Genomic DNA, 13,007 nt, shown 5'->3' with positions numbered 1-13,007 from the left:
TATAAATAAAAACAAACATACATAGAATACACAGTGACATCACAACCAAGTCTCAGCTCACCATGTTCACAAAACAAAATAGAGAGCTGTTAGATTTGGTAAAACTAAAGGCATCAATCACCCAGATGTCTCTTAAATATGTCCCTGCCATTAGTACTTTTTGGTCCTAGAGAGATTGCCCATTAAATAATAGCCAGTGTGTTGCAATTGCAGCTTCTTGGGCTTTCTCCCCCATAGGGATGAGATTGCGCCTGCAGAACAATGTGATGCTGGCCTCTCTGGGATCTAAATGGTTAACATGTCCACCACCCTCTCCCCAATATATCATAATTGGGTGTTTTACAGTACGATCGATAAATAAAATAGATTTGGTTTTTTTTGGTACCGTACCTTTGGAAAGTACTGTACTTGTCCCGCTCTATTGACCTGCCATATCGGTGTCTCTGGGATATTTTTCACTTCCACAAAAACCACACAGCAAAAATAATATTCCCAGCTCCTTCCTTTCGGGAAAAGAAAAAGGGTTATGTTTTGCAGAAGGGACTGCATTATACGAGCATAGCATTTAAATGGAAGTTTATATGGATCCCTGCTGCTTTACTAGGTACAGAACACAAAATGGATTTTTTTAACAGAGAGAATGGCAAGTTGCAGCTTTAAACATTATTTTGACATTTTCGTGCGGTTTCGCCAATTAGTGACAAATAACCCCACCGACTTTTCCGCAGAGAAGAAAATGAGACTTTTTGCAAGTTTGCAATACACAGAGCCGTGAAAATCCAGAAGGGGGGGAAAAAAAACAAGGCAGGTGAAATAATTGAAGGAGCAATATCCAACCCCCCTCTCTCTTTTTTACTGCCCAGTGGGCATTCTTACACTTTATTTACGGTTGATGGTCCATCTGTCAGTCTCCGAGCAAAGCGAAACGTGAGTGCACCTGTCACCACGTCTGCAAGGTAAGAAGCAAAGCAGATGTTAAGCGATGCACTAGTGGAGCTGAAACTCATCATGATGGAAGTGTAAAACTGCTAATCAAGATGAACGCAGAGATTGAGGGCTGGAGGTGGGTTTTTTAACCCTTTCAGTGCAGGAGGCTGGTAATCGTTTTCATTTACTTTATCACCTGACAATCATTAGTGTATCCCTCAACATTTTCTATTGAATTACTTCGCTAGAGTGAGTTTTATGCGTTAGACTGGAGCCTTGCTCATTGAAAGGCAATCTTGGTTGTTGGAAAGGAGCCTTGATTTACATATATGTTATTAGTACCCAGCTTACATGGATAAGGGGTCACATTGAAGCATAATGCCTTACTGTCCTCACTTATCCTTCAACATCCATATAATTTCTACTTTCTCCCTGGTACAAGTTCCCTCATGTTTACAACAAAAGACAGAAAAGCTCAATGCTACATCCAATGTGACAAAAATACACAGTGAAATACTTATATATTCTCTTGAATAGGGGTCATTTAGTTAAACCCTTTGGCCAAAGCGTTATAAGCCTGCAAGCCCCACTGTGTATTTTTGTCACATTGGATGTAGCATTGGACTTTTCTGTCTTTTGTTGTATACATTTGGTCATGCTTAATAGCTCTCCTTTTGACACACGTAATACATATATATATATATATATATATATATAAAGAGAAAAACACAAGCAGCGCCACGTGATTCCAATAAGAAATCAAATATATACCAATATATCTATCTCAAGAATATATAAAGAGATGTTAAAGAAAAACCATCCCTAACCTGCACACAAAGAAGAAATGCAATAAACCAAAAAAGATAAGCAAGAGCAAACAAGCATATAATTAAAATATATCAAATAAAAATAATCATAATCAAATAATAAAAACAAGAACCAGTCCCTTTGGAAATCCACTTGATAAACTGTAGTAATCCAGGCTGGGATGGGAGGCAGCTTTCAAGGGGATGAACCAATCCAGACAAAATCTGTAACAAAAAGAACGGAAAGTGCACGGCCCATAGCATAAAATCTATGACATTTATTGACAAAGGTTGCAGGGTTCGAGGAAACAAGCTCACTCACAAGGACATCATAAAAACAGGCAATTGTGAACACTTATAGTCACCGCCTCATCGGGATGGTAAGCCGTCGGCAGCGACAATCAGGGTCCGTAAATGTCCTCACACAGTTCAGGGAAGATATTGGTCCTTAAACATTGAAAGTCCCAACGTGTGCAGCTAGCTCTAATGAGTATAAAGTGCTGATAGCCTCCTGCAGCAATGGAGACGCGATCCGGCCACGATCACTGTCCCCCAATGATGACGCAATGACGCTGCAAAACGTCCTGACGCGTTTCGTCACGTGATGTGACTTTCTTAAAGGATCCTTTATATATATATATAATATATATATACTGTATATGCTCATTTGCATGTCATTCCCCAGAATCCCTTGCTGCAGTGGAAGCACTGTATGCTGGGTGATAATGGTGAAAGGCAGGGTTGCAGACCTGTCTAAGACATGCAAATGAGCATACAGTGATATTTAATCCGATGGGCCGTTAGTCTATCTGCAGAAATGTTGCAGCATGTACCCAGCATGTACCCAGCATGTGCCCAGCATGTACCCAGCATGTGCCCAGCATGTACCCAGCATGTACCCAGCATGTACCCAGCATGTACCCAGCATGTACCCAGCATGTTCCTGGGTCTTGTTGGTGATTGCCCCAGATTTGTTTCGAAATACTCGTCGGTCCTACAGTAGTATTGCTGCTTTAAAATCATTGATTAGACGCCATCTACAGCAGGGGTGCACAATCTTTTCCTCCATGTGCCCCCCTGCCTGCTCTCCTCCCCAGCTCACGCTGCCCCCCTACTCGGTTCTGGCGTTGCCACGGCAACGTGACATCACGTGACCCCGCAGCATTATTTGCCGCCGGGTTACAATGATGATGCTTCGCTGACAGCTAAAGTAAGTTAGTTATAGAGGCCTTGCGCGGTCCCCCAACATTTAATTTAAATGCACTGGGTGAGAGCGTGGACCTCTGTAATCGCCGCACCCCCCAGTTTGCGCACCCCTCACCTGTACTGTAGTATTGTGTTCAGTCCAGGAGACTTTACCTTTGGAAGGGCATACATACATTTGAGACTGTACATAGAAGAAATTAAACTGACACTTTAACATGCTCTAAAGTTGGATGGAGACAGACCCATGGGAAGTGGGAGGAGGTTATTCTTGATAAGAAGGGTGGTGGATTTGATGGTAAAAGGCTAATACAGTAAGGGAATTCAAACATGCTTGGGACAGACACAAGGCTGTCCTAAATATGAAAGAAAGCCAGGAATCAAATAGATTTTGGAGGTTTTACAATAGAGAGGGAAATGGGTAGACTAGTCGAGTGGTTTTCATCTGCAGTTAAATTGTTTTTTTCTATGTAGGGGTCACTTGGCCCACAATACACTGCACCACCCAGTCTGGGCACTTTCCTAAACTGCTGTACAGCCATTTGATCCTTGTCTTCTGCCTCCTTCCCCCTCCCCCCACCCCCCCTTCAATTTAACACCCCCTTGTATCAACCTCCATTACCACTTCTGGGGAGCCAGTCGATAGATCCAAAGGAAAGAAAGACTTTCTCCTGTTTCACCTGCGCCTCTCCTCTCCTGACCCCTTGTCCTAGCCTCTTTCTTTAGAAAATGCTTCCATCTGCCACCTTGTTAATGCCCTTGATGTATTTGAAAGTTTCTATCACTTCCTGCAGCCCCCATTCTCTCCATTCTCATTAGTTTTCACAACCTCACACAGCCTGGTACAGTATAAATAGGACACTTGTCCACGGGTCACTGTGTTTGCTGTTGAAAAAATGCTGATGCTATTTCTCTTTTAAACAACAAATAAGTAAGACTTCTTTACTGCTCCATTGTATATTTCATTTGCAAGGAGCAGGAGGGAGTTTACGACCCATGAATCTCCAGTCTGTGCTGTCTCACTGCTATTTCTCAGACGGTTAAGCTGCAATAATTGATTTTTTTTTTTGGGTGACGGGGGAGTGGCGTTTTCATTCCCTCTTCCCCGCGTTGCATTTTAAATCGACGCGATGTCTCGTACCATGAAGCCATGCAACGATCGCGCCTGACAAAACATCACTTCTCATTTCTCCGTAAAGCTGTAAAGTGGGAATGTTACAAGTTTATTTTCCACTTGTAAAACCGCCGCCGCTTCAATTCACAGCTGTGAGACACACCGTCAAGATTGGTACCATGAGCAGCGAAGGAAGGGGGGAGGGAATGTCAGTTCCCCTCTCTGTGAAAGCAGCAGTGCCAGATATTAGGTCAATGCTTGATTTATAGCCAAGTACGTGTTCCAAACATGCTGTGTTATTAATGGTTCCTATTAAACAATGAGAGTTGTGTTGGGTGAAGATGTCTGATTTATTTTGTATAAGTAGTCTTGCTTTTTGGGAAAGTGACTTAAGGAAGTGTTCTTGGTCAACTAGCGTATGTAGGAGATTGTGTTATGGGAAAAATAACACTTGGCACATGCAGAACATGTAATATATAGCCTCAAAGTGGAGCAATGTGTTCCAGTTTTATCTGGAACCAAAGGCAGGAAAGAGGGTATGGATGTTTTGACGCCAGCCTTCCAAGTTTGTTAATGAAAACACAATCCCAATGGCCCCATGCTAAGCAGTCAGATGTCAACAAAAGAACTGAATATTTTTAGAGGTGTCTTAGAGGAATTAAAACAACTAATTACCTTATTGATCTTGCATGATGGAAGAAAGGACAGCCTCAGTCATCCGAGATCTGTTGATGAAAGATATAGTAGGATCTGACAACCCTATTATACTGCAGACAATAGATTATTGTTAGATATTCATTTGCCCAGGACATAACTTGAATATGAAACACCTCGACGTTGTCAATGTATTAAGGAGAGAAGGAATAGTAAAATAGTAATGTCACTGCCTTTGAAGCAGGTGATCCAGGTTTTAACTTCAGTGTCATCTCCTTGTGACCTTGGGCAAGACACTTTGGGCTGTGTTTACTAAACTGTGCTATGGCATAAAGACACCTGCCATTGGAAGATACATTTTAGCAACATGTACTTGAATGGGCTGTAAGGTCCCTTCCTGCACCGGAAAGTGTCTTATGGCTTAGCACTGATTAGTGAAATATGGGCCTTTATCTCCCTGGGACTTCGGCACCAAAAATTAGATTGTAAGCTCTTCAGACCAGTGCCAGCAAAACGCTATGTTTAGGGCTGTGTATTCTACAGTTCTCCCATTTATTATTATATTGTTAGCAAATAAAATATATATTAGAGAAGAAGCTTGTAAAGTATGAATAGAGATATATCATGTGAGAAATGTCTAACCCTTACCTGCTGCTATTACTTCAATGCTAGAGGGACCTGCACATGATTTCACATTTGTTAAATTATTAAACCGGTAGAGAAGTTGTTACATGGTTGAGTGCTTTGAGTCTATATTGCAGCTTCTATATATATTGCTAACTTTACCTGCCCTGTGCAACCGGACTCAGCGACCCGTCACATTTCACTGAGAATTATTTCCCATGTTATCCTCAGCGCTAATATTTCTGCATCAAATATTTATACGTACATGGCATTCCTTAATACTTCCCCGAAATACTGATGCGAAGTTCTGATACTTTGTAAATACAGTCTGTTCCCTCAAGCAGCAGAACAGCAGAGAGGATATTTCTGCGGCAATTCAGCCCCGTCTCTCTGCGAAGAGAAATCCACCATCCTTCCATAACCTGCAGATCTTCAAATTCCTCCTACAGAACAATGCCACTTCACGCTTTGACGCGGGCAGCTGTCGTGATAGTTAATGAGCGATTTATCTCAAACACTTACATTCACTAACACTCCGGCTGACAAGGTGCCCTTTTCGCAGTCTGCGCTCTTGAAAAGTACTTTAAAATAATAATATCTGGGTAAATTGCATTGTAAGTTCCTTATTTTCAGTACAGTAGCTCCTTTATGGGATAAAGTGATGAGAAATGTTCTTATTATCCCTCTGATAACGCTATTTGCATAAAGCAGCCAGAGCTCCAAACTGCTGGGCATTTAAACCCCTTCCCTGCCAGTAATAAAACCTCACATCAGCGGGATATGGGGGGCGGGAGGGGAATTAGAGAGATTTTCTTACCTTATGCTGACTTGCATTAGGAGGAAGGATTTTTATTAAGGGAAAAGTAGAAAAGAAATGTAAAAACAATGTAAATGTAAAAATGATTTCTCCCTGATTAATATAGATGGCTTTTTACTCTGTACTCTTTTAAAGAGAGTTGGCTTATTACCCTATAGATAATGGGGTGTTAGGATTTGTAACGTCTTTACCACTGAGGTGCATTTAAGGCTGCGCTTATACTTACGGCGATGGCGCGCTGCGTCGTCACAAGTACTTGATGTCCGTCGCAGGTGCCTATAGTGGGCGCGACCGCGACGGCGCTGTGTAGCAGCCTGGCAACCTGAAGCTCTGAAGACAAGGGATTTTGTCGTGTAGAGCGTCAGAGTGTCGTCAGCGTCACGAGAGCAGTCCAGCCAATGAGGATGAACCGTTCACGGCCACGCCTCCACCATGCACCAGGTCACCTCCCGAGGTCTCCTGAACCTCAAGTGCAACTATCGCTATAGCGTCGTATGACGTCACAAGGTTGTGACGCCGACACCATTACTATAAACTCTGCCTAACCCTTCAGGTGCCCAAAGACAGAGCTGCGACGTCGGTGGTCTGACACTCCAGGGACCCCATGACTTAGTAACTACGTCATAAACTAATAGCACCTTTTTGTAGGGGAGATTACGTTGAGGAGATCGGAATGCAACCTATCAAGAAGAAGATAGTTCCTTCATCAGTGACGAGGTGATCACGTGATTGCGAGTGCCAGAGGGGCGGGGGGGGAGGAGTCGTAGCACTCCGGTGCTCAAAGGGTTAACGTGTCGGAAAGTCTATCTTTAATGTACGTCATATTTCTGAAACTTGCTAACTTGGGTTTGTTTGTGCTTTTAGATGCACATTTCAGGATCTTGATTACCGCAATTTGCCCGAAGTATGAAAATAAAATTTGATTTGATGAATTATACTGCAAAGCTCTGGTAGGTGTATTGGTCCTGGAGAGCTGCAAATGTGCCATGATTTATTGTGTGATTCAAGAAGCAGCAGCAAGAACATTCTCCAGGGATGTAATAGACCATACAGAGCTTTCCAAACTGCACAAGTCTCTTCACATGTACAGAGATTTCTGAATCTCACAGGTCTCTTCTTCACGTGTTCTGAACCTCACACGTCTCTTGACATATACAGAGATTTCTGAACCTCACAGGTCTCTTCACATGTACAGAACTTTTCAAACCTCACAGGTCTCTTCACATGTACAGAACTTTCCAAACCTCACAGGTCTCTTCACATATACAGACCTTTCCAAACCTCACAGGTCTCTTCACATAGACAGAGCTTTCCAAACCTCACAGGTCTCTTCACATAGACAGAGCTTTCCAAACCTCACAGGTCTCTTCACATAGACAGAGCTTTCCAAACCTCACAGGTATCTTCACATAGACAGAGCTTTCCAAACCTCACAGGTCTCTTCTTCACGTGTTCTGAACCTCACAGGTCTCTTCACATATACAGAGGTTTTCGGACTTTACATGCACAGAACTTTCTGAACCAAACAGGTCTTTACTTCACGAGTTCTGAACCTCATGTGTACAGAGCTTTTCAAACCTCACAGGTCTCATCACGTCAGTGCTGAAAATGGGATTTTTGAACCGGGGGTTTGGCGAAATCCATCAATATTATTAACCTCCCTCCCCCTCCCCCCCAAAAAACCTCATGGGTCGATCTCAACCTGTCATATAATTTCAAATATGAAACATTCAAAATAAATCAATCTTACAAAAAGCAATTATAATAAAAGAAAATAAACATCTGTTATCCCTTATCAGTACAAAACGACCGGCAGTTTCTTTAGCACGGCGCCTTCGCAGAAAATGCCAAGACTTAACATAAACTTCTTGATTGGAGAGAAAGAGGTGGCCCGACCAAGTTCATAAAAAGTGTGTTTTGTAGGTATTCCACATTAAGACTTACACGTTGTGGTGTCATGAACAAATTAATGCCACTGAAAGTCCTCTCACACTTTGCAGTGGAAACTGGTGTTGAATTAACTGCTTCAATTATTTTTTTAAGATCCTCACATATCTTAATTCCTTTACTATCCTTAAATCCTCAGTGTATGTTTTCCATGCAATCCAAAATTCTCTACCAATTCTTCCATTTCATTGTCCCCAGCTGTAAAATTTGAATTCTGTGGCCAATCTTCAATGCAAAGGTACCAAGTTAGTTTCACACTTTTCTTTGCGTACTGATGCCGGTATAAATATTGTGGAAACAACGAGAGAAAGAACCTGGTAACCGAAAGCACTCTAGTACCTTGATATGTTGAGTGTAGTTGAGTACTTAAAAATAATTGTATTAATATTCATATTAAAATAAGGGGGTATAAATGGAAACACGGTGAGTGCTAGATATCTTTGGTCAGTGGTATTGATACCTCCAAAACAACAGATGGTGTTTTGCCTAGGTAGTTGTCCTAGGTGAATATCGATCGTAATAAACTATTATCCTCTTGACTAAGTGATTTTATTTAATAAACTAATATCCTCTTGACTATAAGCGTCTTTGTCTTTATTTCTGTATAGAGAGACATTATGCTTATATAACACCACTAGATTTGTGTGATCATTTGTAATGTGGTGGTAAGTGTGACAAATTCACAGCCATAATCCTGCCCATACAGTATATTGCTGCTAACGCAGCTACGGTAGTTTACTCATTGTGTAGTAGGTATTTTGGATTAACTGACCTTAATACCTGTACTACCAAATGATTAAAAGAGTAGTGATGTGACTTCAGTTACTATTCACTGTAGTCAACTTTTAATATTACAAAATAATTTAAAAGAGTGAGAATAGTGGAGTCTCTATCCCTATTGCACTCATTCTCAGTCAAAGTAACTACTTTGTGGGAGAAGGATCACTTAGTATAGATCCTTAATCTGTTCCCATACTTACTTCCTTCATAGGGTTAAAATATAATTGTAACCATATTCATAAACTTCAGCAACTAGACAGGTAACCAGCTAACCTTCAAAACGGGGGGGGGGGGGGTGAATATATATATACTTAGTTAAGTTATGGTGGGTAAAAAAAGTGACAAAAACCCTCCACGGCTGTCTGTGGGTGGGTTTTCTGGCTATGCATCTTAACCCTGGCTGTGCTTAAAGCTGTGACCATGCAGCAAGCTTAAGCCTATAGGGAACCATGTTAAAAATGGTTTTGAAGCAAAAGGTGACACTGTGTGTCCATTTGCATGTCATTTCCCAGAATCCCTTGCTGCAGTGGAAGTGCTGTGTGCTGGGTGATAATGGTGAAAGGCGGGGTTGCAGACCTGCCTAAGACATGCAAATGAGCATACAGGAATATTTCCATTATATATATATCACACACCATGATGTATTAGCCTGCTGGTAGTAACTTGATGCAAGGTATAAGCTTAGATCTGCAACAATGTATCTGGCTACAATGTCTGTAGCTATAACGTTAGGAGAGAAAGCTGCCCTTGTACTAGCTTCACTGTCAGCCATAAGGTTGCGGCCCCGCTGGCGCTGATCGCGCGGTCCTTGCCGCTTTTACTTACATAAATCTATATGTGTAAGTCCCTGCTCATCCGTGGAATCAGCAATCCGTTGGCAGATTGGATTCTACAAATCACAACCCGTGGAATGTATTGGTAATAATAATCAAAAAATCCGCAAAACACGAATTGCCCTTTTTGAGATTAATCCGCTGAAATCCGTGGACCAAAGGAACCGGCCGATCCACTGCAGATCCAAATTCGCCCCCAAAAAATGCCCATCTCTAGTAGCATTAGGGAAATCATCAAGGAACAATTTTGCAAATCCAGCATTTCCCGATGACCGATGTACCATCATATGCAAAAAAAATTCAATTTTCCTTCAGATATTGCATCGAAAATCCTGAATTATTTAGACTGTCTACAAGTGCATCATAAACATTTTTATTTTTATTTTGCACCACATTGTAAATGTGCCAGATCAAAATAAAAAGAAACTGTATCATCAGATTCACCACCAGTGGTACTTAAGTAAATTACAAGAACGGTTTTGCTATCGATTGTAGTTGATTCATCGACCATAACAGGAAATGTAGCTTTTTTGTTCATAATATTCTGAACTACATACTGCCTTCACGTACTTCCTGTGGTTTGCAATATCTGCGCAAGATTTTCGGGAATGCAAAACACGCGAATCAATTCCATTGATTTCTTGCAGTTCAATATCATGTTCCATATCTGTAAAAGGTCTACCTTTATGGGCAATATTCTACACGGTTCTACAAATCCTGCATGTTTTTTCTTCGTGTATCTTCAATGATTTATAGGCTGTTTGTTTGTTCTATTATTTGATTATGTGCTGTATTTTTAATTATTTGACCTGCAATGTGTTTGACTATTTTTGTGTTTGATATTGTTTTGTTCTTAATTCTTTAATTGGTTGCTTTTAGTACCACTTCCTTGGATTTCAAAATTACACCATACTTGAGATTGATGTATTCCATGGGTTTGTCCGGCCCCCAAATGAAAGACGTTGCTACACACACTGCATCCTATTATTCTTTTTTTTGTCATAATCCATGGATAGTCTTGTTTCTTTGTTAAAAACATTTCACTGGTCCAACAATCGTGAGTATCACTGGTGGAATTGTCACAAATGGACGACTTTCTCTAGAAGTTCTGTAGATTTAGAAGTCGATGCCTTGGGACTGGGAGGCTGGGGGACGAGGACGTCCCTGTGTCATCTTTCTCAGATAATTTAAAAAAAAATATTGTCCCATTTTCACTTTCACAAACATCAACATTTGTTCGTGGGGTTCGGTGCACTTTTTCTTAAAGTTTTTTAAAACACAATTTTTTTAGGGTTATCATAATGAACACGAACGTAAAGTTTCAATTAACCCAAATTCAAGGGTCACTGACCAGTTTGCCAGGGTTCCTGGGAGTTCAACACTAGCAGGGGTATTTCCCTGCTAGAAACTACAACTCCCATGAACCCTTGTAGCAGATCAGAGATGTCAGAGTGACCTTATATGGCTAGATCTGCAATATAAGGGCACTGGCATCACTGAGCTGACTACAAATCCCAGAAGACCTTGCTGGCTGCAGTTTCAGACTGGGCTGGGACAGCGCTGATGCAAGGAGCCCAGGGAAAACTTAGCTAGTGATTACCACCGCAGGGGGTTCCCATTCAAAACAGGGACCCCTGCTGTGCTGATCTTAGCCAACTTCACTGTCCTGGCCACCGCTGCAGCTTGCGGTTGGGGTACATACGGTTCCTTCACCGCAAGCACTTGCGGTGCCAGAGACAGTAAAGTTGGCTACATTTGTATGAAAAATAGTTAATTACTTGGTAGACAGGTGGTGCTAGCAGGACTATATTAATGAAAATAAATATATCTAAAAAGAAAAAAGGTACATATATAATTTGAAATCGCCAATTATTCTTAATTCATTTATACATTTTTTTTCGATCTCCGGAACTAGGGGGGTGCCATCCTTCTGCACCCCCCTCCCCCCCCCCCTCATATCCAGCCCTGATTCATGTATACAGTACATAGCTTTCCAAACCTTACAAGACTCTTCATGTGAACAGAACTTTCGAAACTTCACAAGTCTTTTCTTCATGTGTACAGAACTTTCCAAACATCACAAGACTCAAATTCATGTGTACAGAACTTTCCAAACATCACAAGACTCAAATTCATGTGTACAGAGCTTTCCAAACTTTCTATCAACAAACACCATTAGAACGCATTAAGAAAAGTTTCAATTTTGGCTTTCTAATTTACCAACAAAAAAGTCCTTTACACACAGTAGTACAGTTTCAGTCCAACACACAAGGCAGTGAAATGTCACACAAGATGAATATATCTCCACGGATAGTGCCCCAGGAGGTCATTCATAATCATAATCCCTTCCATTTGAATCGTAAAAGCGGCCCATTTTACTCCAGGGCCCATTAGTTCACTAATGGATCGGAAAAAGAACCAAGGTGCATGTGTATGACTGGACCTTATTTATGGCTTGGTTATTTAAACTTTCTTTCACTCCTAAAACACTTTGAGGCCCTTCATTAAATGACATTTCTACCATGGTGTAAAGCAGGGGTGCACAAAATGGGGGGCGCAGGATTTTCTGGGGGGGGTCACGGCATTTACAGAGACCCTGCGCTCTTCCCCGCAACATTTAAAGGAAATGCTGGGGGGGGCGACACGAGGCATCTGTAATTCCCTCTCACCTTCTGTCAGCAGGCTCTCCGGCGACGCGTCTCCATGACAACACGGCGCATCAAATACTGTCCTGCCCATATTTAAGCTCACGGCGCTTGAAGAGTTATTAACAAAAGGCTCCCAACTTTGTAAACGTGTGCTGACAGAGCGGTGAAGTGCTGGAAGTACTGTACGTCTCAGTGATTTGCAGTTGAAAACCTGAATAGACTGGTGAAGAAATAACAGGAAAAAAGCTGGAGTGTAAACAAGCAACGGTGAGGGCTGTTCTTTCATACTGTACTTGTGCTTGACAGAGAGGTCCTTTGGAGACCAGACAGCGAGGTGAAGTGTTATTGATCCCATAACAATCCCCTGTGGCCGTGTCAGGTTTACGCAAGAGGTTCCTGCTCCTTGGAATTCCCATATGTTCCTCATCGACTGTAGGCTTTGTCTGGAAGATATGAAGGGGAAAGCCATTGAGGAAGCCCGGAGCTTTGTATCAAAGGGATCAATGCAAAGATCGGTGTGTAGACTAAAACTCTGCCATTCCAGCTATCACTTATTTACTCCTATCTGTGGGATTTCTGCTTTTCAATAGGGAGATCCCATTGAGGGCTACAAGGTCAACTGATAAATTAATGCTACTGTCCCACTTAGTCCCA

At 41.7% G+C, this 13,007-nt stretch overlaps 1 long non-coding RNA gene across 1 annotated transcript; it reads right to left on the bottom strand.

Moving 5' to 3' along the window:
- Nucleotides 1–1,869: 1,869 nt before the first annotated feature.
- LOC142502311 (uncharacterized) lies at nucleotides 1,870–12,772 on the bottom strand. Its single transcript, XR_012803735.1, has 3 exons — nucleotides 12,647–12,772; nucleotides 4,726–4,775; nucleotides 1,870–1,958 (listed from the first exon to the last, which is right to left on the bottom strand). It is a non-coding gene; the product is annotated as an uncharacterized LOC142502311 (long non-coding RNA).
- Nucleotides 12,773–13,007: the final 235 nt, after the last annotated feature.

Source organism: Ascaphus truei, chromosome 9, assembly GCF_040206685.1.
Source record: "Ascaphus truei isolate aAscTru1 chromosome 9, aAscTru1.hap1, whole genome shotgun sequence".
Lineage (NCBI taxonomy): Eukaryota > Metazoa > Chordata > Amphibia > Anura > Ascaphidae > Ascaphus > Ascaphus truei.
Note: the sequence above shows the minus strand (reverse complement) of the source record. Positions and strands in the feature narration are given on the sequence as shown.